Source organism: Bos indicus, chromosome 18, assembly GCF_029378745.1.
Source record: "Bos indicus isolate NIAB-ARS_2022 breed Sahiwal x Tharparkar chromosome 18, NIAB-ARS_B.indTharparkar_mat_pri_1.0, whole genome shotgun sequence".
In the NCBI taxonomy this organism is placed as follows: domain Eukaryota; kingdom Metazoa; phylum Chordata; class Mammalia; order Artiodactyla; family Bovidae; genus Bos; species Bos indicus.
The window spans coordinates 37,102,467-37,113,089 of record NC_091777.1 but is presented as its reverse complement, the minus strand read 5'-3'; the positions used below and the strand labels follow the sequence as shown (position 1 = coordinate 37,113,089).

The 10,623-nt window shown below is 40.9% G+C and overlaps 1 protein-coding gene across 1 annotated transcript in view; it reads right to left on the bottom strand.

Moving 5' to 3' along the window:
• Nucleotides 1–114: 114 nt before the first annotated feature.
• NIP7 (nucleolar pre-rRNA processing protein NIP7) overlaps nt 115–10,623 on the bottom strand; it is a 66,886-nt gene continuing 56,377 nt past the window's right edge. Inside the window, exons 5-6 of the transcript XR_011561754.1 lie at nt 1,272–1,379; nt 115–412 (exon numbers count right to left, since the gene is read on the bottom strand). The gene's annotated coding sequence lies outside the window, so the exon portion shown is untranslated. The remainder of the gene's footprint in view (nt 413–1,271; nt 1,380–10,623) is intronic.

Sequence of the window (10,623 nt, the reverse complement as noted above, 5' to 3'; positions counted from 1 at the left end):
ATTCTATTTCAAATCCCACACACTCCTCACCAGACCCTAGGGGCGTCGGCCTGGTTCGAGGTAAAACTAACCAATCTGGATCACCCATCCCCTCCAATCTCACCAATAAGATACCGTGATTTTGGAAAGGCGCCTAAGAGACACGTCTGTCTAAGAGGTTTCTTCTTCAGTCGGTTTATGTGTTGTGCTTAGTCGCTCAGTCGTGTCCGACTCTTTGCGATCCCATGGGCCATAGCCCGCCGGGCTCATCTGTCCATGGGGATTCTCCAGGCAAGAATAGTGGAGTGGGTTGCCATGCCGCCTCCTCCAGGGGATCTTACCAACCCAGGGATGGAACCCAGGTCTCCAGCATTGCGGGCGGATTCTTGACCGTCTGAGCCACCAGGGAAGCAGCTTACAGACCTGCAGAATTCTGGAAGACGAGGCAAAGTCACCTTTTTCCCATTTTCCTTCACCTTGTAAAGGATCCGTCTTGAGACAAGAGCAACTTGTTCTGCCCCTACCACCACCCCAACTCCTGAGCAGCTTCTGTTCCAGCCCCAGATGTACATTTTTACTTTGCACTCTCCGGGCTGTGACCTGTCTCTTTAAGGCTCAGTTTCCTCTTCACCAGTAAAACGGGCATGATAATCTCTACTTTATAGAGAAATTTGGCCGATTGAGAGAGAGAGAGCGTGTACCTGCAGAGCGCTTGGTGCCTAGTATTCAGTGTATAAATGACAGGCGGTGAACCGGCACTTGAGACAGTGTTTGAGGGTATGATATGGAGAATCCCAAGTTTGTGCTATTACTGAGAATCTGATTTTCTTGTATGTCAATTATCTCTAAATAAGGCTCAGGGCGGGGTGGGGGGAGAGATCTGTTTTTAAGTGAATTATTAAGTAACCAGGACAACTACACTGTTTCTACGTATCCTAAAATAAAATTTCGCCTCAACTGTGGCTGGTTAGAGGTCCCAGCATTTTGGAATTATAAGTATAGTTAATATGCAATATTGTGAGCTACGCATTCTTAACTGCCATTACAAATGACAAACTGGTCATGGTGAGATGTTATTTTCATCATGTCACTCTCCCATATTCTCCATGCATTCATGTATGCTAAGTCACTTCAGTCATGTCATTACTCTCCATAATCCATCCCCAGCCATTCCCTTTTACAAGCCTTGTGCACCAGTCCCTGACTCCTAAACCAACTGGTATAAGCCCACATCTGTGATCATATCAGGTCCACCCACTTATGATACCCTCTTCCTTCTGATGCCTACTCACCTTTCAAGCTCCTTGAATTCCTTCTTTATCACAAACTCTGCTACCATCCTGAGCTCCAGTGATCCCATCTCCATATGGTACTTAAGCACATTACTATTTCAGAAATTTCTGAAAGGAACAAAAACATTTACATATATATATAAATTTAAGTGCTAGCAATAGAAATTTGTAGCAAATGCAAAAGGACACAGTTCTGTAAACATATTTGTTAAATGATGATTCATACTTAACCCTGGTGTGCATGAGTCAACTAGAAGGCTACGTTAAAGATGCAAATTCCCAGGAATTCCCTGGAAGTTCAGTGGTTAGGACTCTGAGCTTTCACTGCAGTGAAAGTTTGATCCCTGATTGGGGGAGCTAACATCCTACAAGTCACGAAGCTCAACAACAACAAAAAAGCAGATTCCCTCCAGTCCAGACTTAGAGACTTTCAGTCACTCAGTCGTGTCCGACTCTGCGACCCCATGGACTGCAGCACGCCAGGCCTCCCTGTCCATCACCAAATCCCGGAGTTTACTCAAACGCATGTCCATTGAGTCGGTGATGCCATCCAACCATCTCATCCTCTGTCGTCCCCTTCTCCTCCCACCTTCAATCTTGTAGGTGAGACTTTTCCTCACCTTAAATCTTGGCTTTCCTTGTTACTTACTTTGGCCAATACATTGTGACAGAAATGGTACTGTGCAAGTTACAACATCTAGACTTCAAGAAACCTTGAAATTTCCATCTTCACCATCTTAGAACACTTCATGATGCTGTGAAGAAGTCTGGGATTAAAGATGTTACCTATATATTGGCACTTGCCACCTAACTCTGCTGCTGCTGTTGCTGCTAAGTTGCTTCCGTCGTGTCTGACTCTGTGTGACCCCATAGACGGCAGCCCACCAGGCTCCCCCATCCCTGGGATTCTCCAGGCAAGAACACTGGAGTGGGTTGCCATTTCCTCCAATGCATGAAAGTGAAAAGTGAACGTGAAGTCGCTCAGTCGTGTCCGACTCTTGGAAGTCCCATGGACTGCAGCCTACTAGGCTCTGCCCTGCAGGCTCCGTCCATGGGATTTTCCAGACAAGGGTACTGGAGTGGGTTGCCATTGCCTTCTCCGGCCACCTACCTCTACAAGGACCAAATTATAAGCCACTGCAGCTGCAGACCTTCAACACCCCATGAAAGGAGTTAAGGTGGAGATCAGGAATGAGGCACTCTCTGCTCTGGTAAAAACTGGCAGAACAAGTCTTCAGATAATTAGGGACTTTCAGGAGATGATTTTATGAGCCCAATTTTTGCATCTCCTTGAATCTAGAAATGCACTAAAATCCTTCCTGGTGACACATGCTCCTCGTGACTATCAGTAATCTGCAAAAACTATGTGTTTCATTGCATGCACTCTCCCTTCACCAAAATCACATATATATATATTGACATTCCCCCCTACCTCTTCGTTGCAGTTTCTCAGAGCTATATGAAATGCTATCTCTTGGGCTATAGAAATGCTGTCTTTTTGGGCCTGCTGCTGCTGCTAAGTCGCTTCAGTCGTGTCCGACTCTGTGCGACCCCATAGACGGCAGCCCACCAGGCTCCTCTGTCCCTGGGATTCTCCAGGCAAGAATACTGGAGTGGGTTGCCATTTCCTTCTCCAATGCATGGAAGTGAAAAGTGAAAGTGAAGTCGCTCAGTTGTGCCCGACTCTTAGCGACCCCATGGACTGCAGCCTACCAGGCTCCTCCGTCCATGGGATTTTCCAGGCAAGAGTACTGCAGTGGGGTGCCATTGCCTTCTCTGCTCTTTGGGCCTATTTTGCCCCAGATGAGGCAAAACACAGCTCACACATTGTGCTTTTTTTCCCCCTAGTCGACAAAGATGAGCTACTTAGGGTGTCTCAGCTGAGACTGCCCCTTAATCAACTTAATACAAACCATGACTGTGTTCAGGCTATATCAGCAGGTCAGCCCCATCAACCCCAGCATTATGAGATAATAAAACATTGTTTTAAGACACACAAAAATTTAAAAAGCCAATTCCCAGCCCCATTTCCAGTGATTCAGGTCCAGCAAGTCTGGATATATAATCAGAAATTAACATTTTTAGCAAATTATTTTGAATGACGCTGATGCATGTGATCTACGGGTAACTTTGGGAAACACTGAACTTTTTTACACAATTTTTAAAGGTTTCACTCATTTACAGTTATTACAAAATACTTGGCTATATGCCCCATGGTGTACAATATGTCTTTGTAGCCTACCTTACACTCAATTATTTGTACCTGCCACTCCCCCCAGTACTGCCCCTCTCCCACCCACCTGCACCCACTGGTAATCACTAATCTGTTTTCTATTATCTGTGAGTCTGTTTTTTTTGTTGTTGTTGTTAAGCCATTCTATTTTGTTTTTCTTCTGGCCACACCTTGAGGTTTGCTGGATCTTTGACCTCCAACCAGGGATTGAACCCTGGCCCTTGGCAGTGAAAGCACAGGGTCCTAATCACTGTACTGCCAGGGAATTCCCTGTGAGTCTGTTTTGAAGCATATTTAATATGTGTTTATCTTTCATACAGTAAATTAGCAAAATCACATGGCATTTCCTTTACTACCTCCACCTCTAGGAAACTGAGTCCAATAGTGTTTTTGAAGATCCTAAGAAGCTAGCAGAGGATGAGATGGCTGGATGGCATCACCAACTTGATGGAAGTGAGACTGATGAACTCTGGGAGTTGGTGATGGATACGGAGGCCTGGCGTGCTGCAACTCATGGGGTCGCAAAGAGTCGGACACGACTGAGTGACTGAACTGAACTGAACTGAAGAAACTAGCATGGAAGAAACTCTCCACCAAGGGAGGGGTTGGACAAATATATTTGGAGTACCACAAAAGCTAAATTGGGCTTCCTGAGTCTGGGACGAAGAAAGCAGTTTGGGATTTCTCCAGTAGCAAGAACCCTATAAGCTTTGCCAAAGGGACCTAGGTTAGTGACAGGATTTTGAAGTGGAAGGGTTACATGATGCATGCAGAAAGGCTGGACCCTTGTTGCCAGTGCTCCCAGCTAGTAGACATATTTGAGCATCAGTGCAGAGGCTGCCAGCTCTGCCCGGTCTTCAGGAAGTGACCAGTGTGGACTGAAGACTAGAGGGCCCCTCCTGAATGTTCTGCACTATGTAAAATCCCTGGGGCAGAGGAGAGAAATGTTCATAAATGACTGAGACTCAATTTGCCACCATCATGGCAACTGGAATTAGAATCAGATTAAAGTGTTTTTTTTTAAAAATTAGTATTTAAATTTCTTTTTTAGAATTTCAAATGGTTTTTCCAGTAGTCATGTATGGATGTGAGAGTTGGACCATAAAGAAAGCTGAGCGCCGAAGAATTGATGCTTTTGAACTGTGGAGTTGGAGAAGACTCTTGAGAGTCCTTTGGACTGCAAGGAGATCCAATCAGTCCATCGTAAAGGAAATTAGTCCTGAATATTCATTGGAAGGACTGATGCTGAAGCTGAAACTCCAATACTTTGGGCACCTGATACGAAGAACTGACTTACTGGAAAGACCCTGATGCTGGGAAAGATTGAAGGCAAAAGGAGAAGGGGACAACAGAGGATGAGATGGTTGGATGGATGGCATCACCAACTCAATGGACATGAGTTTGAGCAAGCTCTGGGAGTTGGTGATGGACAGGGAAGCCTGGCGTGCTGCAGTCCATGGAGTTGCAAAGAGTCAGACACAACTGAGCGACTGAACTGAAGTTGAAATAATAATTTAATCAATTCCCACTTTAACTTAGATTTACCAATGGTTATTATTTTTCCATATTTTATTTCATTTATATTTATTTTTATTATTGTCATTAATATTGTTAAACCAAACCATTTCAGAGTTAAGTTGCAGACCTCATGACACTTTACCTCCAAATAATTCCGTGTCTTCTATGAAAAGCCCCTGTATGATTTTCAAGTTCAGAGAATTTAACATGCAGATAAAACTATTATCTAACAGGCTGTCCACATTATTTTCCAATCATTATAATACTGTTCTTTGTGAAATTTTGGTATGTCTATGGGATCAAGGATCCAAGTCAGGATAATGTATTGCATTTATGTATGTCTCCTTGGTTTCCTTTAATCAGGCATGATTCTTCAGCCTCTGCTTTTTTTTTTTCCATGAAAATAGATATTTTTTTAAAGAATAGACATGACAATAGACATTCTTTTTTAAGAATATGGCTTCAAATTGAATTTGATTCAGGAAAATACTATGGCTTAAATAAATTAATATTCACAATGGTAGCCTATGATAGCCAGAAAGTCTAGCTTGAAATCTGTGTCCCTGCTACTCACAAACTTGGTGACCTCAGCTGGCTTTCTCAATCTCTTTTTTCCAAGTGGATACTTAGGGTCTCAACACTATTTGATGAAAACAGTTCCCCACTGAATTGTTTTCATGTTTGTCGAAAACTGACTGACCATGTAAGTGTAGGTCTTTTTCTCAACTTGCTAGTCTGTTCCAGTTATTTGTCTAGCCTCATGCCAGTCCCACACTATCTTGGTTATGATCGCTTTGTAAGGCTGAGAGTCAAGCTTTTGTGAGTTTTCAAAATTGTTTCTGCTATTCTAGACCCTTTATGTTTTCACCAAAGTTTTAAAATCAGCTTGTTGAGCCACGTGATCAAGGTTAACATCACCAGTGACAAATCATGTTGATAGCATGTACTCCCTGGTATGTGCTACAAAAGCACTTCCCCACTCTGGCATTCTTCCCCCAAACCCATAATTCCATCTAAACAGGAGAAAAACATTAGGCAAACCCTAATGTTTTAGGCAAACTGAGGAACATTCTACAAAATACCTGACCAATAGCAATCAAAACCATCAAACTTACTTAAAAAATAAAAACAAGGACACAAGGAGAAATTGTCACAGACCCACTTTGACTAAGGAGACAGACAACTCAAATGCAAAGTGGCAACCTGGAGTGGATCCTAGAACAAAATAAAAAGGATATCAGGGAAAAAAACAGTAAAATTCAGATTAAAGTGACAGTAATGTACCAGTGTTGATTTCTTAGTTTTGACAAATGTACTATGGTATATTCAAGATGGTAACATTATTGGACGTGGGGTAAGAGGTATATAAAAACTCTGTACTATTTTGCAACTTTTCTGTAAATCTGAACGTATCCCAAAATAATAAGGTTACTTTTAAAAATCAGCCTGTTAATTTCTGTAAAAGCACTTATAGATGAATTTACAAAGAATGAACACCTTAATAATCCTGAGGCTCACAATCCACCAACATGGTACACTGCTCCACTTATTTGAATGTTTTTTCAATTTGTGGTTTACAGCACCGAGGTCTTCTACATCTTTTGTCAAAATTATTTCTAAATATTTTATGGTTTTCTGCTATTACAAATGGAATTATTTCATCTTCAATTGTTTGCTGCTATAATAGAGAAATATAATTGATTTTGTACATTGACTTAGTATCTTATAACCTTGCTAAACTCACTTATACTTCTAGTGATTGTAAATTTCTTAGAAAACTCTACGTGGCAATCATATCATCTGCTAATAGGGATGGTTTTACTTGTTCCTTTCCAATCTATATGCCTTTTTCCTTGCCTTATTTCACTGGCAAGGAGTATTTCACACTAGCATTTCTAGTAGAACACTGAATAAAAACGGTAAAATGAGCATCTCTGGCTTGTTCCTAATCTTAGTAGGAAAGCATTCTGTCTCTGACAATTAAATATGATGTTTGTAGATTTGTCAGTAGATACTCTTCATCTGATAGAATTCCCCTACCTACATTGTTTCCTGAGGTGTCTTTTTTTTTCTCTTTAAATCATAAAAGGAGACTAGAGCCTGTAAAATATTTTGTCTGCTCTATTAGGATGATGTTTATATGATTTTATATGATCATCTAGATATGCTATGCTAAGTTGCTTCAGTCGAGCCCAACTTTTTGCGACCATATGGACTGTAGCCCACCAAGCTCCTCTGTCCATGGGATTCCATATGTAGATAAATAAATGTGTATGTGTCCTTACAATGAAATATAATTCAGCAGTAAGAAAAAGAGCATGCTAAAACATGAATGTACCTTGAAATCATCGTGCTAAGTGAAAGAAGCCCATCGCAACAGACCACATACAGTATGACTTCATATATATATAATTTCACGAAAAGGCACATCTAGAGACCTCCCTGGTGGCCTGGTGGTTAAGACTCTGCACTTCCACTGCCGGAGGTGAGGCTTCGATCCCTGGTCAGGAAACTTAAGATCCCACATGCTGCAGGGCAACGAAGCCCACCTGCCACAACTAAGACCCCACACAGCCTACTTAATTAATCAATTATTTTTTAAAAAGGCACATCTGTAGAGACAGAAAGTACATTTAGTGGTTGTACATGGCTGAGAGGGTTGGGAAAAATGGTGAATGACCACTAATGGGGATGAAGCTTCTTTTGTGTATGGTGACGATGTTATAAAATTAGATTGCAATGATGCCTGCACGACTCTGTAACTACACTAAAAGATACTGAATTGTATACTTTTGATAGATAATTTGTATAGTATGTGAGTTATAAAGCTGCTAAGGAAAAAACAGACAAAGTTAATTTAGTGGTTAGGGGAAGGGCATAAGGAGGGAATCAAAAAACATTAAAAGACTACAATACTTTCCAGACGTGGAGCCAATGAAAAAATGGATGTGAAAAGATGTTAACACTTAGAAATTCTTTACCCGGTAAAGGGTTCTTTTTGATAAAGATGATCCAGTTCAGAGATTGGATGATGTCATTGTTTTTACTACAATCTACTGAGCCAAAGGCCACTTTGAAAAATCATAATGTTTCCATAAACACAAAGTTTCCTTTAGGCAGGTTTTTGCCTTCAGAATGTTCCAAATGTCTTTGGTCAATGACCTTTATTTAATCTGTGGAGGATGAGGGGTAAAGCACAGAAATCTCCTTCGTGATTAGATTAATCTCTAACATGTTTTTTAAGTCAGCTTTTTAAAAATATATATGCACTAATGTACTTTTTATAACCATCATCCACATTCATTTAATGAAACACTTCCTCAGGAGAGCGGCTGGAGGAGTGAACAATGGCTATGGATTAAGTGATAAATTAATAAATTAAGATAAGAGGTAGTAAAGGGAAGAAGTTTTAAATTTAATTTCTAAGTCTTAATATATTCACATGGCTCCAAACTAAAAAAAAATTAAACATCTCAATAAAAAGTATCTTGCCCACCACCTTTCTACCTACTTTCCATTCCCTTCCACTCACCCACCACAGAAACCATTTAATAATTTTTATGTGTATCCTTCCTGAGTTTCTCCATGCAAAATGCAAGTAAATACACATATTTATACTTAGTTTTAAGGGCTTCCCTGGTGGTTCAGACAGTAAAGAATCTGCCTGCAATGTGGGTTCAATCCCTGGGTCCAGAAGATCCCTTTAAGAAGGGAATAGCTACCCACTCCAGTATTCCTGCCTGGGAAAACCCATGGATGGAGGAGCCTGGCAGGCTACAGTCCATGGGGTCACAGAGTCAGACACAACTGAGCAACTAACATTTTTATACTTAAGTTTTCTTTACATATAAAATGTAGTGAACATCACCCTTCTGCATCTTGCCTTTTTTACTTAATGACATCTTAGAAATGTTTAGATAATGATACATAAAGTACCTCCTCATTTATTTTTACATAGTTTTTACAGCTGCATAGTTTTCTACAGCTCAGTATTCAGAGTTTGGTATGAATACATCATAATTTAACTAGTCTGCTGATGGAGATTTGGGTTTCCAGTGTTTTGGAATTGCAAATAATGCTGCAATTAATACAACTCTGATCTTTTATCACTGTACACATGTATAAGAAGAAATGGGAATTCTAAGTCAAAAGCACATGCAATTGTAATGTTAGCAATTGCACCAATTTATATTCTCACTGGCGATGTACATGAGTGCTGGATTCCTCACAGTCTCAGAGTGTGTGTTATCAAAGTTTTTGGATTATAACAGTGAGACATTTTTAGGACTTCCCTGGTGGACTCGGTGATAGAGAATCCGCCTGCCAATGCAGGAGACACAGGTTCAGTCTCTGGTCTGGGAAATTTCCACATGCCGTGGGGCAGCTCAGCCCATGCGCCACCAATATTGAGCCTGCGGCTCTAGAGCCTGGGAGCAGCAACTACTGAAGCCCAGAGCTCATGCTCTGCAACAAGAGAAGCCTGTACACTGCTCGCTGCAACGAAAGAAAAGCCAGCACAGCAACGAAGACCCAGCACAGCCAGCAAAACCAAACGATGAGACCTTTTAAAAATTATATCACACTGTGGTTTTGACTTGCATTTCACTTCTTAAGAGTGAGGTCAAACATCTTTTTTCTATAGTTAAGAGTGACAGAGGAATTTATCAATCTTCCATCTAGATCCATATCTGAAGGAAAAAAAAAAAAAAAAACCAACCCTAATGGCCAAAAATTTCTTTTTTGAGTCAAGATGGTTTGATTTCTATATGCCAAGCACAAGCCTACTTTGGGGGTATTCTCTCTGCCCAACTTCACATTTAGATTTATCAGTCTAATCTCTGGTTAAGTGTCAACCCCTGGGTGAGGCCTCGGTGAGCCTCCACATCCTGAGTGGCTGCTCTGTCCAAAACATCATTGTGTTTTCTTTCTATAGAGCGCATGGCTACATGATATTTTTCTTTCCCTTTTCCCTCTCAAAATCAACTTTATTGGCATTCTGGAAACTAAGCAAAAAATTACAACAACCAGGTGAACACTTAATCAAGGAAAAAAAAAAAAAAACAGATGAATCTCAGTCAGAGAACTCTGTGATGTTTTAACTTGCCCTGTCTCCATCCCCTGCTCTCCAGTTCGGCAGAAAGCTTTGACCATGGCAGTCCCCATTCCTAGCACAAGTTCCTAGTCCTGGAGGTAGTAGCAGTGATCTCATTCTTCAAAAATTGTGGCTGTTCATTTCAACCAGTCTGGTGGCTCTCTGAAGGGCCAGCTCAAAAACTTTACCCTCATTTTGCTTAATTCAGAATTCCTCCAAGTACGAGGCAGCTATGGGGGGCGGGGGGTGCATTTGATAGATTTAAAGGCAAATGTATTAGTCGCTGCCTCCCAGAACAAGAAATAATGGTTGGGCAAACAAAAGACCAACCAAAAATAATAATATTTAGGTATAAGGCATTTCTTTGAGACCCTGATTTTAAATCTTTTGAGTACCTGGAAATGAAATTGCTGGATCATATGGTAATTCTATTTTTAAGTTTTTGAGAAACTGCTATACTATTTTCCATATAGCAGCTATACCATTTTACATTCCTATTCCTATCAATA